Genomic DNA, 25,785 nt, shown 5'->3' with positions numbered 1-25,785 from the left:
AAAAGAGAAGAAAAAGAAAGAAGTGGGGTGGGGGGGAGGGGGGGGGGGAAGAAAAAAAATTACCCTATGGCAGAAATGGTTCCTTAAGAGCAGAGCACATACATTTTAACCTCCTGCACATCTGCATTTTCATTTGGACCCTAACTTTTGAGATCACAGGCACTTTCAGCAGCGGGAGGACTGTTAGAGGTATAGCATCTATACAAAGGCATACCACAAGCAGTAACGACTTGCAGCCAACAGCAGTTCAACTTGAAAACAAAGTCCCACCTCAGCACCTCTTGAAAGAATTACCACTCTCATGACTGGAATAGCCAAGTTATTTTGCTTCGCTTCATTTTGTCTCTTTATTTTGACTTGTGGAGTTATTCAAACTGTACACAGTGACATATTTACAATGTGAAAGGTGGGTGGTAAAAACCATCCTACTCAACAGGAAGGTACCATCTGAAAGTGTCCAGTCACTTCCCAGAGCTGCTCAGTCACATGGTGACTTTCATGGGCTAGATGAAGACAAGGAATGAATAAATTCTTGATCCAGATCTGTACAATTTGTGGTTTAGAGTATGTGCTGCAACATAAAAAGGATTTCCATAGCAGTCAGACACAATAAGTGAAAACAGTTAAGTCAGAGCTGCAGAAAGTGCTCTGAGAGACAGGTGAGAGAGAGCGGCCTCAACTTCATGTCAGAGAAATGTCATAAAGCCTCCATCACTCCTCGAGCTGGCATTGATACAAACTGAGAATCAAAATGGGGAAAGGATAAACAAAACATTAATTGTACTGTCTGGCATGACAAGCACATTACTCCTCATAGGATTATGCCACAGATTCCGTGACAGCAATAAGAACTAAGATATTTATAGCTTTGAAAACAACTCTCTGTCTTAATGCCACAGTTTGCATCTGTGGGCCAAGGATAGTTTTAAAAAGTTTTACAAGAAAGTTCTTTGGGTGTTTAAGGGATTATGTGTGCTTTAATCAATGTATGAGCTGCAATCTGACAAAGTATGTGAAAAGTGGCTTTTTCCAGGGTGGTAACTGCCAGCAGTGCTGGGTGTGTTAAGCAATTGGGAATATGAAGCCTGTAGTGCAGGAACACTGACTGGTTTTGAACTGCTTGTTGTGCAACAGGGAAACATACTTACTGATGCATAAAAATTAAAATAATCATAATGTGGGCCCCTTCCCTTCAAGCACCACACATTTAATAAAATAAGTGGCTTGGTGAGTCTGTCATCTCCTCTCTGTATGGCCTGCAGACAGCATGTGTGCTTTGACTTTAACATCACACCCATACATCATAAAGGAAGAATTTTCTGGGAGATATATATATTGATTCAAAGAATGAAATTAATGTCTTAGACTTTAATAAGCTGAAAGTTTCAGTGAGGCTTTCAGTCGTTCTGCAATATCCATTTTATCCTCAATAAGCAACTCTCACTCTCTCAAAATTAAGTCTGTCTATCCAGATTCAGAGCTCTTGCATATCCTTCAAAATCCAAGCATGGTTTGCATCCTCTCTGTCCCAAAACTGTGAGTGACACAAAGAAGCATTGATATTCAGTACACTGGACAGTTTCACATATTTCTTCCCAGCATCTTTCTTTGCCCAGACAAACATCATATTTTTCCTGTCGCAAAGACACAATTTCCACAAGCAAGATCCCATCAAGGCCTTTTGCCTTGAGCCCAGCCAGTCAATCCCATCACCTTCTCTGTGTAATCTCCAGTATTCACAAGCCTGGGAGGTGAGCTCAAGCCAAATGAACATCCAAATTTCTCAACTTACTTTTCAAATTGTTAATTACTCTGCACAGCTGCTATGGAAAGCACAAAAGCTCAGGCCAGCACAAACACAGTAGCAGAAATTAAGTAGCCAAGCCTAAATTCTTCCAGCCCTGGAGGTTACATGAAAGAGGTGGGTCACCAGTGCCTAAATATTTCATCAGAGCAAATAATATATAAACTGAGGACTTGTTATTGGACAGTGTTATTGGACACCTGTGGAAATGGTATCTCTGGAAATGTCAGGAAAGTAAAAGATTTTGTTTTAACAGCAGAATAGACGTCAAAAGATGCAGCTCATACAGGTCTTCACACACTATGGTCTCCTGACAGTTTTTCACTGGTGATGTCCTTGATGTGGTTGCAAATGCACAAGAACCTGGCAGATTTTAAAAAAAATAGTAGAATAGGGTTTCTTATGTTTGATATTCAGTGAAAAGGAACAATTATATAATTCACAGTGCACAGAGAGTCAGTTTAGGACAGACAGTAACAGAGAAGCTGAGTGAAGAGGCAGAACACAAGGGGGTTTAACAACAACTCTCTCTAAAGATGCATTTTGATGTAGTGAAATGAGACACATTCAGAATTCATAATCATTGAATCATAGAATAGTCTGGGTTGGAAGGGACCTTTAAAGCCCAGCTAGTCCAAGCCTCCTGAAATGAGCAGGAATGTCTTCAACTAGACCAGGTTGCTCAGAGCCCTGCCCAACCTGGCCTTGAGTGTTTACAGGGAAGGGGCATCCACCACCTCTCTAGGCAACCTGTGCCAGTGTTTCCCCACCCTCACTGTTCAAAATTTCCCTCATCATGTTGCTATAGGCCCTAGTGAAAAGTCTGTCCCTATTGTTCTTATGAGCACCCTGTAAGTACTGAAAGCTGCAAAAAGGTTTACCAAGAAACTTCTCTGCTCCAGGCTTAACAACCCCAGCGCTCTCAGCCTTTCCTCATAGGAGACATGTTCCAGCCCTTGTGGCCTTCCTCTGGACCTACTCTCTGGATCCCTTTCCCCACCCACGACATGGGGCGGCCCAGTTCTAGTTCTGTTTCCATCTGAAGAACCATTGCGACGCTTTGAAGGATGGGGAAAGGGAACTCCAGGGGTTTCTCAGGGTTTTCTTCTGTCCCTGAGCCTGGAGGGGAGAGGTGCTCCCCCTCCCCCCTGTAGCACTAAACCTGCATTATATGGGAAAACTGTGGTTTAAACAGGTTTTTAAATGGCTTTTGGTGGTCTCTTTGCAAACACATGCTTCTTCTTCCCAGCACCCCCCATGTTATCCATGCAGGAATGTCCTGGGAAGGTGTCCTGAGGTGTTTCCCATTGGCCTTTGTTAACTCCTTCTTGTGATTGGGTGTTCCTGTAAGCCCCTTGAGACTTCTAATTGGTTACTCTGTGAATCCTCCTAAACCCTATAAATGTAACATCCCCAACAATAAACTCTCTCTTGCCTCCTCTCCACGCCTGGTGTCCTGTGTCCCTGCCGGCCATGGGGCCACGTGCGGGGGGGGGAGGAGGAACATCTCTCCCCTCCAGGCTCAGGGCCTGAAAAGACCCCTGAGAAACCCCTGGAGTTCCCTTTCCCCATCCTTCAAAGCGTCGCAATGGTTTTTCAGATGGAAACGGAACTAGAACTGGGCCGCCTCATGCCATGGGTGGGGAAAGGGATCCAGACCCCCCCCCCCCGCACGTGGCCCCATGGCTGGCAGGGACACAGGACACCGGGCGTGGAGAGGAGGCAAGAGAGCTTTATTATGTTACATTTATAGGGTTTAGGAGGATTCACAGAGTAACCAATTAGAAATCTCAAGGGGCTTACAGGAACACCCAATCACAGGAAGGGTTTAACAAAGGCCAATGGGAAACACCTCAGGACACCTTCCCAGGACATTCCTGCATGGATAACGTGGGGGGTGCTGGGAAGAAGCATGTGTTTGCAAAGAGACCACCAAAAGCCATTTTAAAATCTGTTTAAACCACAGTTTTCCCATATAATGCAGGTTTAGTGCTACACTACTCCATGTCTTTCCTGTGCTGAAGATCTTGTCCAGGTCCCTCTGAATGGCATCCCATCCCTCAGGCAGTTCAACTGCACCACTCAGCTCAGTGCAGTCTACAAACTTGCTGAGGGTGCACTTGATCCCACTGTCTATGTCACTGATGAAGATATTTAACAGCACTGGTTCCAGCACAGACACCTCTTGTCACTGACCTCCGTCGATCTGGACATTGAATCACTTACCACTCCCCTCTGGATGCATTCATCCAACCAATTCCTCACCCAACATAATAGTCCACCCATCAAATCCATATCTCTCCAATTTAGAGAAAAGGATACCATGGAGGGACTGTGCCAAAGCCCTTACAGAAGTCCGCACAGATGACACCCATAGCTCTTCCTGAGCTTTAGAATAATACTTCAGAATATTATGACACAGTACAGGCTCTTAGATTGCTCATAGCTGGCTACCCTAACTTAGACAACTTTTATTTGTGCTCCTGATTTTCAAAAGCGCCAAGAATCTTACTGCTATCTCTGAAAGTTCTTCTGTAAACAAGGACTACAAGATCAAATGGGATCTGAAAGTCAAGCAAGGCTTCTTAACAAGCATAGGAGTACAAAACATTGCTTTATTGCACCCAAACTTGAATTTTTCTTTTTGAGGGGTTATTCTTCTCTTCAGTCTTGCCTCATTCATCAGTGTGGACATACAGAATACATCTTGAACAAGCTAAATTCTGTTAGCATCTACTTTAATAATACAAAGAACAAACAGGCACCATCCCAATGTTTTGAATGGCTGCCTAGACAAGGACACTGCAGTCACTGCTCCAAGCAGCCTCACGTGCTTTATAATCTACAGTACTGGCACAACCCAACCTACCAGGAGACCAGGAGATGTTCCTGCTTGCCCTTTGCAATATCCTAATTGCACTGCTGAAAACAGCACTTAACTGAAGATGCAGCTTTGTCCAATGCAGAACACCAGGGGAATGGCATGGGAAAACATTAGAGAAGACAATCATATGTCAAATGCAAATAAAAGACCAACAATGAAGTTTCTCACTGCAATCACAGGAAAATAATTATGCACATTACATCCATTTGTTCCCTTCAGTGTTACTGCAGAAGTTGTGCAAAAGTTCTCACTAATTTTATTTAAATCCTATGTAGGCATGAAAGGATTCATCCTGACATTAAGATAAATGATGAAACATAACATTAGCACAAACTTATTTATATGAGGAATCTTGTTGACAGAGTACATGCTTCTTCATTTTGTGTTTTTACATTCCCTCTTTTCAAGACACTCAGCCAGGTCTCCCATCAATTACACCTATGCAAAAGAAGAATAACTTCAATAAAGCTTGTATAAATTCATCATCCTATCTAAGAGGAAATATGTATTAGTAAGCTGATTTTGACAAAACTACTTGCTCAGAATAATAAAATTCAACCCCAAAGCTATCTATATTGTCTAAAGAAAAGACTACAAGGCTTAGCACAGTGTATATGGTTCTTTCTACTTAACTATGCAAAATTACTTGTGTTAAAGAAGGGATCTGACTGTGTTTACTCAGTTTAAGTTAGGAAGGGACCTTTCCTTTGCTGTATCTGTACTGTCCACTGTTAGAAAACAAACTCCAACAAGAACTTTGCTTTCCCACAGACACCCTTCTGCACTCCTCAGATCCTGGCACTGTTGCTCTGCAACACATAACTAGAAGTTGGAACTCTCCTGCACAGTACAGTGAACTCTACCTACTGGATTCAGGTAACCTCACTACTGTGTGGTTTAAAGAAAAAAAAAAAGTCTACCGCTACTTAAACCAATGGTCATGTAGTAAAGCAACTTATGCACCAATTCTAAAAAGAATTGCCTTCACACTTTTGTTTCAGAAGTAAGCATACACTCAAGGAAAGACATGCAAATCCCAGAGTAGGTGGTTGGACAATTTAAACACTGGCAAAAAATACTCTGTGTAGCTCTCCAAAATATTTGATCTGATTTCTCCCCTTCTGGTAATTAGAATTTTAAAAGCCTAATGTGGTCCTTTTTTAAATGATGCCTTTTACCTCTTGAACTATAGTGCAGCTATCTTGCTAAACAGTAATGTAAAAACAAATCAAGATTAATACTGGATTGGCAGATGACAGCTCTTCAAAAATATTCTCATTGAAGTTGCTCAGAGCACCAGAAACAGGTTTTATGCTTTAAAAATTAAGTTACAGGGAAAGCTTCCTCTCTCTTACCATATTGAGGAGCTGTGAATACTGTTGTGGGTGGCAGTATGTTGGCAAAGCAAATGTCAGCAAACAGCCTCCCCTCACACAAGTGATTGATTTATCAGTTTAATAGAGCTATAAATCGAGAAAAATGTTCCTCAAGCCTGAACAGTGAACTACAAGGAAATAATAGGTAACAAGCTCTGATGCAGAATTGGAAATATAAGGACTTGTGAAATACAGCATATGTTACATTTTCCTGTCACCAGCCCACTGTAACAGCCCACAGGAAATCTGACCACTGTGATTTCTAGCTACAATGACACAGTCCTTGAAGGTGTTATAAGGTGACAGAGCCTTATGACATTACTGTTGGATGCTGTTGCTTTCATCTGGAGGGAGCACCCACGTGTTTTTTATTACATTTTGGTCAATTTAAAACAGAAAGAAGCCAGTGTAAAGGAGCTAAACCAGCACTACAATGCATTAAAACAAGAAAGGAACCTCCAGCCATAAAGCAAAACCAAAATTCTTTGCAATCACTTAGTGCTTCTTATTGACAGAATTCAGAAATTTTCTAATGCCTATAATTGTTTGTACAAAATGTAAAGTGCTGGCAATGTGTACAATTCCCAACAGATTCACTGAGTGCTTTTCTTACTCCTTGTAAATTCCTGTCATACTACCTGCCTTTTTTTGATTTGTAAGACTGTTACTGGCATATCATGCTATTTCTGTCTAGAGTTTCTCCTTCCTTCTTCCCATTCTTGCAAATTTAACAGGACGTTTGCTAGTTAACTCTTGTCTACTGTGAAATGGAGAAAGCAAGCTGCTTGGAAAAGGATAGATGTCACCCAGCAGCCTGCCAGCTGCACACAGCCCTGAGCCTGGAAACATCTGTAAGATAGTAAAGGTTCCCTAATTATAAATCCATTTCTCACTCATGATTAATCATATTTTTGTAACACCAGAACCAGTTTATAAGAAAAAGCTCAAAACTTCAGCCATGATCTAAGCATTTGAGATTCTATTTTTAAGAGTTATTAAAATTGGACAACTGAAAGAATTTTGCAGATAGAAACTGATGTGGAGAAAGTTCAATTTTAGACAAACATTCTGTTCCAATTACCTGAAAATATTAATCTTGGGTTTGATGCCTTTTTTTTTCCCCTCCAGGTTTGCTTCAACACTGAGACAAATACAGGGTTTTTATTGCAAATAATAGTAGGTTTTCACTCAAGATGGTAGGGGGTGGATTTCAACAGAAACATTGTTAAAAATAAGAATTTCTTTTCTGTGGTTGAAACTAACTGTTGTGTAAAATGTTTAGACTTTAATTGAAAAGAAAAACCATTTAGTCGAAAAATCTTGAACCATTTCTACATCTGAATTTCTACATCTACCATTTCTACAACTGGAACAGCAGACTTCTATTCTATCTTTCACTAAATACTGGCAAATTCAGCAAGCAAAAGGTCAAATACTCATAGAGATTCAGCAATATCTCTGTAGGCCTTCAAATCCTTCCCGAGGAGCTGTGGCTTTAGAAACAAGTCAGGTACATCTTCTGCAACCTTGCCTGCAACCCAGGGGAAATAAAAAGACACCAATCACATGGGATTGGCCTCCTAACATTGGTCTTTTGTTCTTGTGGTTGCTTTTGTTTCAAAAGCAGTGATTGTTCTGGCTGTGTCTGTTGCGAGTGTCGAGAACTCACCACAGTACAGCCTTTGCCCCATCTCCTGCTGCAAGGCAGGAGCAAGGAGACAAAACAAAAAAAGCAGGGAAGATTTGTGAGGGAGAAGTGGCTTCACCCTGCCAGCACATCACATCCAACAGCACGCTCAAATTCTTCAATGCCTTTTACATACAGACCTTCATTAGCTTTGGCATGACCCCTGAACTCTTGGAGGTCATTAATATGCTCAGCTGTGTCCAGTGGGGTCTTTCCACTGGTGCCAACTCTCTGTCCCTCCTACCACGATCTGTAGATATATTTTAGACAAGATTTAACTAGAAGTCTGAGCTCTGTACTCACCAGAAATACAAGTCAAATAATACTGATCTGCTTCACAAGAACTTGTTTTTACTACTGAACAAAACCCCAGCATTCCCCAAATGCAAGAGCTTCCCAAGTCCCTATTATGTCCATGAGAGTCAGCAGTCTTCTGTATTTAAAAGCAATTAAATGTATTTCAGCAGTGCTAAAACACCTCTTTCTTTCTTCTACTGATACTTTAGGAGCATATCCACGTGTAATGTCTGTCTATTGGATTAAATGTTTAACACGCATTAAATATTACTGAAGGAGCAAACACTGAACTCTGGCACTTGCTGACTTTGCCTCAGGATTTTCCTTGCCTTGCCTTTCTTCGTTGGAATTCAATAAGCAGCCTGTACCCTCAGCCTTTCTTTTCTATAAAATAATCAGCCTAAAATTAGTTTTTACATAGCGGAGATAAATAGGATCAATTTCAGTGAGAAAACTACATCCCATGAAATTAAACTTATTTACTTGCTTCAGTCTTTTAAAGTATTGTAGCAGCAAATTTTGAATATTGGTACAGCAACTGATCTGCCAAGCAAGAGAGCCCAGACAAAAGTGCTACAGCACTGCAGTCTGTGTCTGCTGCTGACTCACAGGGCCATGTGCTGCTTGGAAGCACCATCTCAGTGTAACTAATATTAAATTCTCTACTTTCTCAGATTTTTGTCTCAGGAGCACATTTAAAAGTAATTAGTTAATAAACTTAAAAGGAAAGAGAAACTCAGATCATTCTAGAATCCTATTTACCATTAAATTCAGAAGTTTTTGAGAAAAATGTAATTTTCCTGGATCGATTTACACCCTGGTTAGATCATTACAAACTTGGAATCTCATTTTAGCTTGATAAACCAGACTTACCGAGCCAAGTCAATAAATAATGCTGTTCAGTATGGTCAATAAATAACCAATTTAGCTCCTTTCCAAATCCATTTACAAGTAATCATGCAGACATTAAGCAGTTTTATAACTGATATCTAATGGCCACATAATAATACATTTATTAGAGTTAATAATTGCTGTTATGCTAGTAAAGGGACGAGCATGGCTCATCACCATCCCTAATAGTCTCTTTATGAACTAACAGGGACTGTCAGGGAGTGATAGGTATACCCCATGAACAAAGGTTCTTTAATGCACTCTCTCATTTCTGGAGAATAATGCTCAAATACAGACGTCACAGGCCTGTCATGTCACAGGCCTGCCATGTCACATTATGACAGATTCATTCTCCCAAGTTTTGTCTGAATAGTGCAGCAACTGCAGCAGACTGGAACACAGAGAAAATTAGAAATCTTCAAAAAAGCACAAAAGTAATGTATTTATGCATCCATATTATCCATCTTGAAAACTCTTTACGCCACCAGAAATCTGCAAAATTAATTTTCATCTGTCAATAAAAGCAATTTGTTTCGCAGTTAAAATTGGATAAGAAATTGTTTGTATTCCAAATGAGGTGCTCAGGACGAAAACCAAAGAGGAGAAAAGTGACTCTGAAACCCCCTTTGTGTTCCTCAGGCTGTGGGTGAGGCTGTGCTTCCTCCTAAACGCTGGCACAGGCTTAGTTAGCCCCAGCTCATAGTTTTGCTTCTCAGAACCCCTTTCCAGGCCCTGGGAAACAGTGGTAGTGTTCCAGCTACATCCCCATCTCAGCCTTAGACTATTACTTTTCCTCCACAGCCATATGTTCCTCATGTCAGGGCTAGAATTAGGGCTAGTGTGAGCCATTACATGAGATAATGAAAAAACAGCCAAGGGCAAGGATATATCTTAAGCTGTTTCCTCTCTCTAAGGTCCTTTTCAATTGCTAGAGCTGGAGATTTTGCATACGAGTCCTTTCTATTTAATTTCCAGAGAATATTCCTTGGCATTGATTGTGTGAAAATCCCATTTTCCCCCCTAATACTTGCTAAAACTTTTTAAAAAATGCTTAAAAGTCCTCTCCATGTAAGCTTGTCTTCATATACAACAAAAGGGGGAAAAAAGAACACTTTTAAAACAAAATCCACAAGCTTGTGGCCATTTAACTAATATGCTGAATGTAAAGAATGTAGATGGGAAGAGTGATTTTTGCCTGCTATTCTCTATTGTTTCAGCTATGTGCATCCCAAGCAGAAGCCTGTAATAGCCCTTCATGTCATCAGTGCAGAACATCAGCAATACCCTGGTCCTGGGCTTGTTGAGCCACGAGTGCCCACCCTGCTGTGAGCAAGAAAAGTGACTCACCACCCTCCAGTGCCTCAGAGAACCACCTCTGTGAAAGGAATTATCACAGTTTTTACTGACAAGGCATATAGAAGATATGAGAAAGAAACAATACTGCATCAGTGTCAATAGCAATAGAAATGACTTGCTTAATCTGCCAGTAGCCTGAGGTAGAGAATGTCACTGAAAGCTCACCTTAATAATATTGCATTTGCAGGCAAAGCCCTGTCAGTCGGCAATCTCATTTATGGTTTCATATCTCTAATCTAGCACTGAAGAAAAGCTTTATTAAAAGCAACTGACAATATCATTCCCTTCCTTGTCATCATCTTAGCCCGAATCCCTGCCTGTTATGAATACACTGAAATCATCTCTCTTGGGATAGCATTTTCTAAGGAAAGAAAGCTGCACCAATGCTGCCCACACCTCTCCTTCTCCTGCCTCATGCAGCTGTCTCTGAGTAACCTTTCATAAGAACAACAGCATTAAGCCAAAATGTAGAATTTAAGGCCTCCTCATCCTGAATAACACCCGATGACGGGCTATAGCGTGGGGGTCAGCACAGGCTTGGACCCCCCTGTGTTCCAAGCCAGGAATGCTGCTCTTGGTCAGCAGGATGAGGATGGTCAACAGGACTGGCTGGCACCACACAGTCTGGGACCCCTGGCAAGTGCCCAGATGGATTTTGGTATGGAGCTCACCTATCTCCTCCTGTCCTCATTTTCTTGGGGCACAAATCTAAGGAATTCAGTGGAAAGAGAGGTCCTCAATGTCCCTTTCTGCCTCGGGAAGACAAACAGGAGGAAAAGTTCCCTGTCCCTTTTTTTTTTTCCCCCCATCTAAAACACAAAAGGATTTTGGCTTCATAATCTTTGCCAGTCAATGTCATTATAGATCAGTAAAGCAGCTTTCCTAGGGCAGGGCACAGCTTAAACTAACCTGATTTTAAGCTGAGCACTGCAAAACTGAACCTATTTTGGTGGAAGATCTGTCCAAGTGAAGAATGCTGTCTAAGCTAAAGCTGAATGAGGACTTGTTTTATGCATTCAGTTTATTTCAAGCTACCTTTTAACTAACAGTGATTAAAATATCAGAAGCTTTTAAATAAAAAATACTATTATATTAGCAAAGCACTAATACACTGAAATAGAAGACAGATGAACAAGGAAGAGTATGAGTTACATGACAGACAAGGACCTCTCCATATCCAAAATTTCTGTGATGAGGTAGTAAGTTGATGGCTTGTGATTAGCATGTATTTTAAATAAGAGATTTACCTTTTTGTTTTGAAGAATAATGCTTCTTAAAGATGATTTCAGAGTCCCTCACCAGAAATGTTTCTTATGAGCTGAATTAATTTTTGCTGACCTTAACAAATAGTCATCAGTCACCCAAAACATGTCCCCTAGAGAATCAAACAGCCAGCAAAACTTCACATAGCTATAGAATTTATGTGTTTAAAGTATGCATTAAGTATTTCAAACAATTTCTAGGATGTTTTAGATCATAAAGTCTGCTTTCAACTATCATAGATCATTGGCTCTGCTTTACAAGAAACATTGTTTTACAGGTTTATAACTCAGCTATAAAAATGTGCTTCAGGCTAAAGCTCAGTATAAAAAGGTCTCAGCTAAAGGGTAAATTTTTTCATTACAACTTTTTTCTATGTTGTTTAGCTATTTAAGATTAGAGCTGCCTTGGAAAAAAAAAATCTCCTTTCACTTCAGGATTATTACCAATACCAGGGGTTGTTTTATACTCTAAAATGCAGAGAAGAGAAAGATAATACAGATTTAGAAAACAGAAAACACAAACCAAAGCAAACATCAAAAAAACCCCACCCCACAAAGCTGGAACCATGAAGTTTTACATGGTCAAGACTTTAGATTTTTAAGTATTGGAACACATTTTTAAATAGCTCTAACTTGGTGTGCACTTGAGACAATACAAAAGGATGTATTACTGTTGTATGACTGTTACAGAGTGGGGGATCTGAGTGCTCCATAAATACACCTCTGCATATTGTCAGTTTGGAGTTCCCTAAGGCCTGGAAAACAACCACCTAAAGTTGCTCAGTCTGTTTGTTTCATCCAATGGGAATTTTAGAGGTCATTTGATCTTAATGTACAAACACATACCGAGGGTTCATGGGCTAAGCCTAAGAGTCTAGTTCAAAGAGGTGTGCCAAGCACCAAGAGATGCTCAGGAACAAGGCTCAGCTTACTTAGACTGCAGATAAAATGCAAAGTTAACTGACTATCAAAACAACTTGCTCATGATTTTCCTGCAAGTCAAGATTTCCTTCTTACACAGGTGACCCAAAGCTTTTACAGAAGTTTAATACCCTCCAGAGAACAGAATATTTCCAGATCTCTGAAAGAAGATCTAGGATGCATAAATAGAGAGAGAGAAACAAATTTGAGAGAGGTTCTTCCCTTACAGACCTGTGTTCAGAAAGAAACCATATAGTACTTCACTCGAATCAGAAACTAAACCCTCGAGATTCAATCTAGTGCTGTGTGTAAAGCCTCACCTTTGCAAATAGACATGATTTTTTTCCATCTCATGGGTAACCACTTTAGATCCATGTTCCTAACTATGATAAGGAAGAAGAGAAGAAACTCTGACTGAGGTATCTGTGACCATCCTAGTGAGCATCACTTGGGTAAGCTCAGAACTAACTTAACATTCTTGGAAGCAGAAAACATTCAGCTCAATGATAATCAGTGAAGTCAGATTTAAGGCAAGCAAAGTTCAGTAGCTTGAGCTGAGTTTTATGTTCAATTATTTGGCTCATAAAAGCTAAATAGGTGTTAATGCCCATAGGGAACAGCTAGAGTTATTAATATCAAGTTATATGAAACTATCAGAAAAAGACAGCATTTGGGTTTGATGAGTTTCTTCTTAAAAACTGCAAAAGGGATACTGTTGGTAGAAGTAGACATGCTTTTTCTTCAGTCTTCAACAGAGTGAGTGAAATTACTGTATTTTGCCATTTCTGGAGGAGCTGAAGCTATACTGTTATTTAAGGGTACTACACACTAAGTACACCCAGGGGAGAACATCTGCCTCAGAGATCCTGCACAACCACAGCACATACTCTGGTTATAATAGCATGTCCATATCCATTTACATGAGAAATCTTGTGGGCTTCCTGTTCATTTACTGCACTGTTGTTCTAAGCACACAATGTAGAGTTACAGTTCCTAGAAACATCAGAACTGTTGCTTCTACATTTAAGACAACCCAGAGAAAACAAATCTAATTCTAGTGGTTATATGAATACTTCAAATACTGATCAGCTTCCTGCCCTATAAACCTCACTGGAATATTTTATGTATCTTTCAGATTTGTATAGGTGCTACAGGAAAATCCACTCACAATCTGCTATTCACATCCTCTACAGCAGCATTTCCCTGATGTTTACTACAAGCCCCAAATACATGTATATTTGGTGTGTGGCAGCCCACCACACACCATCACCATGAGTTGGGGTTGCTCAACCTGGAGAACAGAAGGCTCCAGGAAAACCTTGTAGCACCTTCCAGCACCTAAAGGGGCTGCTAGAGTGCTGGAGAGGGCTTTTGACAAGGGCAGGTAGTGATAGGACAAGAGGGGATGGCTTTAAACTGAAAGAGGGCAGCATTGGATCAGATATTGTGAAGAAATTCTTTGCTGTGAGGGTGGTGAGGCACTGGAACAGATTACCCAGAGAAGCTGTGGATGCCCCATCCCTGGAAGTGTTCAAGGCCAGGTTGCATGGGGGATTGAACAACCTGTATCGGGGAAAGTGTCCCTGCACATGGCAGGGAGGTTGGAACCAGACGATGTTTAAGGTCCCCAAACCATTCTATGAAACAATTCTATGATCATCTAAGTAATACCTAAAAATACAGAACAGCAATATGTTCCTATGCATCAATAACAGAGCGTGTTTGTGCCTTGTTAGACCAGCAATATTATGAAGACCATTGTGTACATTGAATTTTGCCCAGTATAGTCCAAAACCCCACAAACAAATCAGAATATACCACAAAATCCTGTGGATGGTGTGCAAAGGAAATGACTTCTTTATTAAAAACTCTCTGTAAATCCATGTGATATTAACCTGCAAAACACTGGTGATGGTTCTTTTACTTCTTATAGAATCACCAAGCTTTAATAATTATTAAAATTAACTTATCAATTAAACCAATAAATTTATTATCTATTAGTTGCTATCCACACACGAGTGACAAAAGTGATTTTACAAGCAGCACGTACCACACCAGGTACTACATCAGGATTTACATGAAGAGGTAAACTTTGTGTTTAATAATTGTAGAAACAATATTAAAAGTTGAAATCTACTGAAGTAGAAAAAAAGAGTCGGGATTTTCAGTGGCAATCTAACTTCATTTCTAAGAGTGAAATGTACTGATGATTAGAACTGGAAAGGAGAAAAGCCATTATGGAGCCTCCCTGGTTTCAGCCTTTAAACTCCATCACTCTGGCAGCAGCTAGCTCTTATCAGTCCTGCTCAGAGCAGTAAACCCATCATTTTTAGAAACTTCTCACAGACAACACATGTCCCAGGTGATAACTGTGGCTCAAATGCCTTTGGTTAGAGTGCTCACATCTACATGCTCAGTGAAGACACTGGTTGTACAAGTGTCACCGATGGGGGTGGGACTGTTCCCACAAACAGCAGTGTGGGATGATACTGGGTAGAGACTTCCCCACCAGGATTAAAGAAACTTAACTAAAAAGAAAAGACAAGCAGGAATTACTTCTCATCCATTTTCTTTATCATTCCTGTTCTTGTATCCGGACAATGTTTTAAATCCCTCTGTTATTAAGCCTTTTTCTGCTCAGTGAGGAGGACATAATTTTAATCACTGGGTTGAAGTTACAGTTAAGCTAAAACAGCTCAGCCCCACTGTGATAAGAAGCACTTGGTCTGTCAGAGACAGTTCTGCAAAACCACTCGTCCCCCAGCAACAGGGCTAAGATGATGAAGGTGCCCAGCCTGAAATACACTCTTTCTGCCTAATTCAGTTTCTAAATCTCATCAGGAACGGGATACAAGTACAAACTCTATTTGTAGTAATGTGAACAGAAACGCACACAAAAAGAAATGACTCATAGGAGAGACTCAAGGACCTCGGAGAGATTGTAAAACTGTATCTAATTTTGGAAACACTTCATGATTTGTATCCTCTTTCAATGCCAATGGAAATAATGAAAGTTAATACCAGGTGCACCAACGAGTCCTGGCAGTTTTGACCTTTAGAGGAACGAACTTGGATTTACAGATGACAAGATTCATTGCAAGCACATCACACAGCACTAAGCTGCTGACTTTCAGGCTCACTATAATTTACTGGAATACCCCAGCCCATCCACCAATATTTCAATACCCTCAGGAAGGGAAGTTCCACCAACAAACATCCCTGTCTGCAATTTTTACCAGTAATTCCCGAGACCTATTTCTGCCTTCTAAATCGTGTTAACCAACATGATGTAAACTGATAATATTTTTTCCTCATAGGACTTATTAGCATTACACACTGCAAATCTAATACTAAGGCTTTTTCATTGCACACAAACATAGTACAAATACGACCATGAAGCAAACACAGACCACCTGTTTAATAAAGTGCAGATGACTTCTGGATGACTTCAGATAATAAAGTGCAATGACTTCTGGAAAGCAAAATTAACCTAAGCACTAGCACCAAGAACTTGCTTTTCTTCTATTTCCTTTTTTAGGCACTTACCTAGCTCACCTGAGTTACAGCTATATTCGTGCACAAATGTATTGTGTTTTGGAGATATATGTTCTGCTAACTCACACTACAGTAAAACTTCTTCCACGTGGAAGGCCTACAGGTTCACACCAGTTATGCCCCAATTCTTAAAGTCCTTAACTTACTGCTGAGCATTTACATTGCAGGGACAGCCAAACAACTTTTCCAGCAGCTACACACTTTGAAGTATAACTGTGGGGCTTACCTGAGAATCACAGAATGGTTGGGGTTGGAAGGGATCTTTAAACCTCATCCAGTCCAACACCCCTGCAATGAACAGGGACATGGTCAACTAGACCAGGTTGCTCAGAACCCCATCCCAACCCATTCCAGGAATGGGTCACCCACCACATACCTGGGAAACCTGTTTCAGTGTTTCACCACCTTCTTTGTAAAAAAAAAAAAAATCAATTCTTTCATGTATCTAGTATGAATCTACCCTCTTTTCATGTAAAACTATTGTCCCTCATCCTACCTCAACAGGCCCTACTAAAAAGTCTCTCCCCATCTCTTGTAATTCTCCTTTAATAACAGAGGTTAAAAATAAATACTGGAGACTTCCCATTTGTAAATTGGGACATCAGCCACCACCATACACCTAAAGTGTATTTGTACACCTGCAGGTGTACACAGAAAAGCAAGCCTTCATTTAGAAATTAGTTATTACATGTACACAGACATACAGGATGCTGATTGATTTCTACAATCAATATGAACAGTAAATTAGGTCTGGGCTGGATAAGCAATACAGGACATTGAACCAGACTTCTCAGAGGCAGTTTCAGAACTTTATCTCTCCCCATCTTATTTTAACAGCTGTTGTTCTAGTTCTCCTAACTTCATGTCTGGCCTTTCTGAGACCTGGAGACAGAGAGGCTTCAATTTCTGGGTTTTTTTTCCCCTAATAAATCCACTGAATATGGTGTTTTTCCTTGATATGTATGGCCGTGATGGAAAGAAGATAGATTACAAAAGAGAAATTTCCCCTTTCTGCCTGTCCTTAAAATCCCATTCTTGGTTTCCAAAGACAAAACAGCTAAACAATTAGAATCAACCCAACAAATTGTAGTACTGCTCCTCTTTCTGTCCTTCCACAAAGCTTACCTTGTCTTGGATGCAGCAAATCCTGGGCACTGGCTCCTAACATCCAGAGGTTGACTGAGAAGCCTTCCTTGCTTGCTTGTACTCAGAATGCTTTTCCAGCACTTCATATCCCAGAGAACCATTCACTGACTGTACTTTGTGATCCAACGGAAAGTTCTTCACACACTTCCTTTGACTAGGGAAAAAAACCATTTTAGTGAAAACAAAAGATTATTTAACTTTCAATAGTGAGGTGCCACGGCAATAAGTTTTTCTGCCTTCATAACGTATCACTGCAATCTTTTATTGACAACAGAATTTGTTCCAGAGATCAGTGATTAAAATATGCTGCAGGCTAAAGAGTCATAAATTTTCAGATCTCACCCAATGAGTTTTAAGATGTTAAGTGCATTAAATTTTTAATTAAAAAGTAAATCAACTGCAATGTCATAACTTGAACAGTCCAGAAACCTTATGAAGTCCAGCTTGCATTCAGTTACACCAAAAATAGAGCACTATATATTTCTATATATGACTGAATTTGCCTCTAGTTACTCTCAAAGTTCTCTTTTCTTTCAGTAAATAAACATATTTTCACATTCAAACCTGAAAGAAGTCCCAGAACGGCATGGAGCCTCTGAATTCTCAGGGCCAGAAGGCCTCCCACTGCCTTTAATACACTTTGAATCAGGTCCTGTAAGAGACTGTGTTGGCACCTAACTTCTTTTATTTGCCCTAGAGTGGCCCATAGGTCTCTAGAACCAAAGTGCTATCAAACAAACAAAAAAACCCCCCACAACTTGATTTTCACATTTATAGGAGATATAATTTCCCATATATTAAAGCATTTTAAAAATTATTAATAAATATTTTTTCAAATGTGATTGATCTGACCTTGAATACTGAGTAAAAATATGTGTAACAATGTAAAACCTTTATGCCTTGGACTGTTGTGGTCAATTTATGTCCAGTTATCAACAGTAAAGGAAAATTTTTTTTCAAGACAGCACCTTCCTGTCTCAATGACTTGCACAGGAATTTTCTTGGTCTCACTTCAGAAAGGCAGGGAAGCTGGCAGCAACATTGTGTTCAGAATCAAATACGTATTTAAGCATTTTTCCAAAAAGGCAGGTCCTGTTGATATTTCTAGAAGTTATCTGGATGTCCTGGACACACAGCACTCTAAAAGAGACAAACTTCCCCTTTATTTTCCTTTTAGCCTGTCTCTCTCTGCTGATGTCACCATCAGCATCAGTGATAGTGTCACAAACTTATCTTAGTGTCAAAGATTTTCTGGACATGGCAGTGTCCTTCTGTACCATTTTCTGACTCTCTCAGAACACCTGATACTGGTTCAGCAGAAATAGTTCATACTGGTATTAGACACATCAACAGAAATCTTGGTAGCAAGAGTATTTAGGTTACCTTAAGAACTGAAGAATACACTGGCTTCTAATCAGCAAAATACTTAATAAGCACAGTCTTAACTCTAGCACAGAAGCCTAAAAATGTTTTATTGAATCAAAACTAGACTTAATCTGAGCCAAACTTTATTCAAGGATTTACAATAATGACAGTGTTATGAACAATCTTTGGGCACGTAAGAAGCAGGAAAAAAAGTGTTTAAACCTTTAATTGCTATTTGCCTATTTTTGTACTGTAAAAATATTCTCACAATGTTGCAGCCCCTCAGCTCTAGAACAGTGAGGAAACATTCCTGTAACAATGCTTCCAGTGTGGAAAAAATAACATTCACTGTTTAATAACTTCCACCATTTAATGAATAGTGGATAGTACTTAATCCTGATTTGACTGTGTGGCAGAGAAATCTCATGGGAGCCCCAGTTCGACCCTATTCATGAAGGAGCAGAATCTGCTCTCCTTAGAGATGAGGGGAAGTGTTTATTCCCTGATATGTCTCTCTGACTACAGGTAGCCAGAAATACTACCTGTACTAACTGTACTGTGCTGTCTGCACTCAGATACAAAACCAACACCCTCAGTGTTGGTAGCTCATTTATATTTCACCCAAAATCAGGCCTATGAAAAATAAAGAATGCTGTTCTCACAATCTACTTCACCTTCTGCCACATGATGCACAGATCCACCTGCCTTCCCCTTGTTCCATGAGATCAATTGGCAAGTAGAGATTGCTGCAAGTGTGGCCACAGCACAACCTTACTCTGCTCCCCTCCACAGTAACTTAGAAAAACAAGGAGCTGTAGCCCACGGAGATATTATTAATTTCCTTTATTGATTGAAGCACAAGATACAAGGTGCCCAGCAAGCCCTGAGCCACAGAACAAAATAGATGCAAGGACCAGCAATGAAAAACACCAAGTAATGAAACAAAAGATATAAATTATGAAAAGTAAAGCTAAAAAAAAAATCAATATGCTGCTTTTCTGAAAGACTGTGCTCAGTTTTAAAAACAGAGGCGTTCTTGCTGAATGTTTAATTAGCTATAGATTAGCTAAAGAAGGATTTCAGACCATCTGGAGTCTATTCTGTAACTTGATCTGGAAACCTCCAGCTCAAAATAGTCCCTGGGGGAAGGCACAAACATACATACCAAAACCTCATCAGCAAGTTTCTGGAATATATTTTAGATAAAAATATGCCATCTTTATCTGCTGGGAAATCTGAGATGAAAAATAAAAAAACTCAACCCCACAGCAAAATACCAAAATACTAGAAACAACTGGAGAAGCAAGGTATCATTTCTTAGGGGAGCAATAACAGGAGATTTACACCAAAAAGCCTGATGAGCAGCTTTAGCTTCTAAACATTAAAAGGTGCAATCATTCAACAACGTCTGATAATCACCCAAATGATAAAGATACATCTTCTCAGTTTTGACAGGAGGCTTAAAATAAGACAATAGTAACAGAACAGAAGCCCCCATTGCACTGCAGGGGCGGGGGGGGGACGACAGAAATTAGAGCATCACACAGAAACCAAACAAAAGTTGTCCTAAAATAGAACTTGGAATGATGCCATAGTTAATAGCTATAAATACAGAACACATTGATGTATTGAACATGGTTTTTTAAATACAGTTTTAAGTAGAATGGAAATGAAAGGCAAGTCTGGAAAAAAAGTTTGGTCACCATCAGCAGTACAAAGAACACTGAAACAATTCTAGATAGCAATTAGTGAAAGATTTTTATTTTCAAATCAGGTTGGATCAGACTCAAAGGCTTCTCCTCTGCTTCCATACCAAGAATGGAAGAATGGAAGAATTAGCAGGTGTGTCTTAAAATGAAAAACACAATTTATGTACAATACCTGAATTACAGCCCAGCTAGTGCATATCTCCAGGGGTGACCATGTTCTGGAGATGGGATGGGTATGGTACTTATTAAGAAGTTGCCTGCGTAAGAGATCACTTCCCCTGAGAATCAGAGCACACCTTTCCAGAGTATATTTTCTGTTTTTTAATAAAGATCATATCCCAGGAATCTAAAGAATGGGACTGAAAACATAATTTTGTTCATTTTGACACTGGAAAGAGTTTCCAGAGAGAAAGCAAATAAAAAAAAAAAGCTATAAAATACAAACTGCCTATTTAGAAAATAAGATGCAGCCTGGAAGTGAGAAATGAAGTTGTATCTCTAACCTGGCCCATGACTGAGCAATACAATCAGGTAGAGCCTCACCAGAGGGTGTTATAGGCAAGCTTTCCATCCCATTTCTTTCCCATCTAGTGCAGCTTGTGCTCACATTATAAGATGCAGACATGGATACATATTTTCCCATTCAGACTGGGACTGCATCTGGCTCTGCACATGATGAAAAAGAGTATGTCAAGCATGAAATACATTTCCCTATAACCCTAGGTATGTCATGAAGTACAAACATGGTATTTGGAGCTGTTCAAATCCTGGGAGAACTGTTTGTAGTGAAATCTTTTAAAAAATTCCCATCTTCACAAAAAATATTGACAATACAAACTAATAAATCAAGATACTTATAAAGACTCAATGCTTAACACAAATTCCAAATATCCCTCTACAACAGCAATTCACCTGCATCTAAATGACCTGATTTAAATGGGATGAAAATGATCTTTAAGGGGTTAGTACAGATGAACAGAAGAATGGAGATGTACAAAGCAGAAAGTGAGGAGGGCGGATTCAAGTGGTTTCTCCTCTAAGAACGCAGAGATTGCTCATCCATGTAGGCAAATTTCTTTCAAGATTTTTAATACACAGAGATTTTTGCACTTCCTTCTATAGTTTTCCTTACATTAAGTAAGATTAAATATCAGTCATCAATACCTCTGGAGATTATTTTAGCTTCATTTTACACATTACTATGTCTAAATATGATGCAACAGACCCTACAGGCAGGTTTCTCCATGCTTTATTGATTTGCAAGGATGACATACACTACAACTAATTTATAAAACATTTTTTTCCCAAAACAATATCATACTAATTCCATTTCCTTGGAGAAGTTCAGGGGAGGCATTACAAGGGTCATGCCACAGGGACCCCTTGTCTCCACAGTGCTCTGTGCATCATGTCAGTAAGGATTCTCCATTTTACTCACTAATTTCTCCAGCATGGTCACTGCTTTCAACTTCTAAACTCAGAGAATTCAGGGAACAAGAAAATTCACAGTATTCCACACTACACTTAACTCATAGTGGAGGAGGATGAGGGAAAGCTCTACTAAAATCCAAGAGGCACAGTCACAAGCTATCTCCAAACTTGTATCAGTCTGAGCATCGCTTTGTACAGCACAGTACCTCAAGCAGCAAAGCCCCAGCTCTCAGCAGCCCAGTCTCTTTAAGAACTCAGACTGAGCTTCCTTGAGAGAGTAGTTCTTCATGATTCTTGTTCTGATGCTCAAAAAAACCGTTTTTGATCTCTGGCACCAATTTGCAGTCTTTCTGTTTTAGGTGACGTAACTGGGAACTGCACTCTCTGAACCACCTCACTTTTACACAGGGGCTGTGAAAATTTGATCTCCCAACTGTGGCAGCTCCCAAACTGATATTTTAATAAATAATATCATCAGGGGTGGTCAAACTTAATTATTCAGGCTAGGAATGGCAGCAGACCAGAAGCCCACACATGGTCTGCCAGCCACCTGAGCTGCACAGGCTGCCGGCAACTTCTGGTGAGGAGCTGGGACAAATAACCATTCAAAACATCCACAGCAGCAGTGACCAGAGCTCCTGAGTGAGCATGCCAACAATTTGTGAAGCACTTCAGGTGCCTTGGGAACACTCACAAGCAAAACACATCCTCAGGGCTAAGCAGTGCTCAGTGTGGAGTCTGCAGATACCCACGTTCAACAGAGGTGCACGAAGTGACAGGCACATATCCAAGAGACCACATCGAGGTACACTGACTGTGCTGGGGAGCCATAGTGACTTTTGTTTGGATTTTTCTCATTTCTGAACTGTCTTCTGCAGGAACTGCAATTGCATGCTTCGGTTTTCCAGACACCTGTTGGAAAGTTTTTGTGGTTGAAAGGATTTTTGAGAAACAGAAAGCTTCATTTCACACATAAAACTTGCCTTTTACCTTAAAAGCTTACCATGTTCCATCTCACAGATCTGAGCACAAGGGCCAGCAGAACTCACCAAGACCCACTGCTAGTTCATATTAGCAATGCAGACATAAATGTGGTGCAAAGGAAGGAAGCATTGCTCTTTTCTTCCCTAGAATAGTGCTGTCACTAAAAAATCTCCCTGGAACAGAAAGCTTAAATATTGGCCCTAGACTCATGTTACAGGGGTCAATGCCACTGGTATTGTGAGATATCTGCATTGAAACCAAGTCTGACTATAAAATTTTCTGCATTCGCTGTTTCTCTTCCTTTAGCACATTACAGAATATGTTAATTCAGTAGGATCAAAAAAAGTAATAAAAATATTACACAAATAGTATTTACTTGAGGTTTTGTTGTTTCAGAAGGAATTAAAGTGATTCAACTTTTTAAAAAACCAGCTACCAAAAAGACAATGACTACATAAATAATTTTAGGGGAAAAAAACTATAGAAAAAAAGGAAGTCTTAGGTCATTGACTTCTTGACTCACTTTTGAACCTTGGGAGAAATGGTTTGATGATTTTAGAATGTATTTATCTATCTACACATATTACTATTTTAGTAAGCTAAAGTCAAATCAACAAAATCATATGGCTTAAAGCTAAAGTGACACTGGCAAAAATTGCTAAGACAGTAAAACAGAAAACGCCTAAACATTGATCTCAGAGTAAGCCCAGATATTTTCTCCAACCATATCACTTTTTTTTTCCTAAAACATTTTTTAATAGATTTCCTATGTTTACGATGGATCTGCTTTTGAAAAACAGGAGCCTCTGCAAATACATGTGCTGTTCCAAAAGAAAGAAAAACAGAGACTAAAAGTCATCACCCAAGAAATGTAAAATGTAGATGTAAAAGTGTGAGATAAACAATACTATTTAACCTATTTACCCACATCTTCCTAGTTTTTCTCATTATACAAATCACAAATAAGCAAAGACACTATGACAAATCCAGCAAATGGGAACAATTCACAGCAAATGCTCCATGCTCAGGAACTCTCCAATCAGTTGACAGAGGTCAAGCATAGGATATTTACTTTTTATTCCTACCAGATAAAATTGAGCTTCTACCTAAAACTGTGTCTGTGCTCAGGAAGCTGGAGTTAAAGATCCCTCCTTTATAATGGTGGATTGATATTTACTGTGGCCACTTGTGAATTTAAACATTTGAAATCCTCCATTAAGGCACAGTTGAGCATAAGAAAATGTCCACTGCCTTCATTAGGTTCTATTAAATCTTACCTATTTACAAATGCATCTCTGTGGCTTCTGCAGCAGTGACATGCGCTGGAAGGAACAGCAACATTCCCATGAATGAGGCTCACACTCTTTCTGGGATAAAAACAATGGACAAGCAGCCACATAAAGCAGAGATATCATTCTGCCTAAGGTTCTAGGGACACAAACCACAAGGACAAAGCTCTGGGAGCATCATTACAGTTAAGAATACCTCCGTACTTCTGTGATAAACTCCGAGGCACAGTTCAGCAATGCTAAACTGCAAAGGGGCTCCAGCTTCTTCTACAGCACAAGGCAGGTGTAACTTCTTACACACAATCAGATCATTTGGAGCTGAGTGTTAGAAAAGAACATACAGCTGTTTCAAAGACATGGGCTCTGGGGGGGAGGGAGAAGCTGCATACGTACATACATACGTCCTGCAAAATAAGGTGCTTTTTTAAAACATGAAATGACAGTTGTTCTGTGCAATTATGTCCACACATGCTCCTCAGCAGATGGTCACAGCATCTGCACTGGTTTAAACTTGCTTCAAAGTTCTAGCAGGTTCACTTGATGGATCTGCATTCTTCCCTCTCCTTTGGCACACTAATTTCATCACTCCCAGCAATGGTTTTACTCAGCACTTATAGACGTGCCACAACTTGACAGCTATACAATTCACTCTCACTAACAGCAAAACAAAATGCACTTATGTCCCATTATACTTACCAGAGTCTGCCTTGGCCTAAGATTATAGGAGCATTACAATTTCTATTTTGCTGCAAAAGAGCAAACTCAAAATTGACTATTTTTCCTTCTTTCAAAAAGATCTTTTTTTCTGGTGTTTGATTTAAGGTCCACTTTTCTTTTGCAAGGCAGCTGATGCAGACTAGCATTAGTGACTGTTTGGTACAGTGCCTTTCATCACAGTCATCTCATCACTGGTTTTCTGCAGTAGGTGTAACAAATAGCCCGAGTCCCAAGTGGGACTTTTACAACTAAACAGGAAAAAAAAAAAAAACAGACCAAGTTCTTTGGAGAATGTGTTGATATGGCTCACAAGTGTCAGTGGAACAGCATGCATTTTCATCAGCAGAAAATGTCATCCTGTGTTTTTAACCAGAGAACTACAGGATTGTATATTCAATGGACTAAATAATTCCAAAAGTACTTCTGGTTCATTCTGTACCGAAAAGAACATTCTTGAAGGAGACATCTTCCCAAATCTACTACACACCTGGATCCCTGGGGCAGATACACACCTCCATTTACCTTATAAGAGCAGGTAATGAATAATCTCACTCTCAACTCACCAGGGTCATTGTATTTTGAAATAAATCAAAACAGAACCATGAGAGATAGTCTATCAGTCTCATAAACTGTTTCAGTGATAGATATATGAAAAGTGCACGTACATTAGGAAAACTTTTACTTCCTCTTTTCGTCTTAGCACTCTCTCAACACAATTTTTTTCCTTAAGATATGATCCAAACTAAACTTAACAGGGAGGTTTCTATTGACCTCAGCAAGCTTTGAATCAGACCTGTAAATTAGATTCCGACCCTTTTCACAGGATTTATGGTCTTTACAGCCTATCCCTGCAAAAGTAGGACATTGTGAACTCAGTGTTTTATGCATCTTAAAATAACTGCTGACAGATAGTGCAAACTATGCTGTTCATTTAAGCATATCCCTGAACCCTGGTTATTTGTCTATCTAATTCCACTATAACTGACCCCTTGCCCCTGATTATGCTTCCTTCTCCACAGTAGTTCTAGGCCACCTGTCTTGTTGTCAGGGTAGGAAGCTCAGGAGAGAGGAAGAGTAACTGTTTGGCCACCTAATGTCATATTAATAATTT

The 25,785-nt window shown here is 39.8% G+C and overlaps 1 long non-coding RNA gene across 2 annotated transcripts; it reads right to left on the bottom strand.

Annotated features, from left to right (window-relative positions):
- Nucleotides 1-2,010: 2,010 nt before the first annotated feature.
- LOC113950852 lies at nucleotides 2,011-24,274 on the bottom strand. Of its 2 annotated transcripts, none has more exons than XR_003528911.1 (3): nucleotides 22,379-24,274; nucleotides 17,159-17,333; nucleotides 2,011-2,167 (listed from the first exon to the last, which is right to left on the bottom strand). It is a non-coding gene; the product is annotated as an uncharacterized LOC113950852 (long non-coding RNA). The 2 variants fall into 2 exon arrangements; XR_003528910.1 differs by lacking the exon at nucleotides 2,011-2,167 and adding an exon at nucleotides 4,750-4,855.
- Nucleotides 24,275-25,785: the final 1,511 nt, after the last annotated feature.

Source organism: Corapipo altera, unplaced genomic scaffold, assembly GCF_003945725.1.
Source record: "Corapipo altera isolate COAL_440 unplaced genomic scaffold, ASM394572v1 78, whole genome shotgun sequence".
Taxonomy (NCBI): domain Eukaryota; kingdom Metazoa; phylum Chordata; class Aves; order Passeriformes; family Pipridae; genus Corapipo; species Corapipo altera.
The sequence above is the reverse complement of the archived record's forward strand: the minus strand, read 5'-3'. Positions and strand labels throughout refer to the sequence as shown.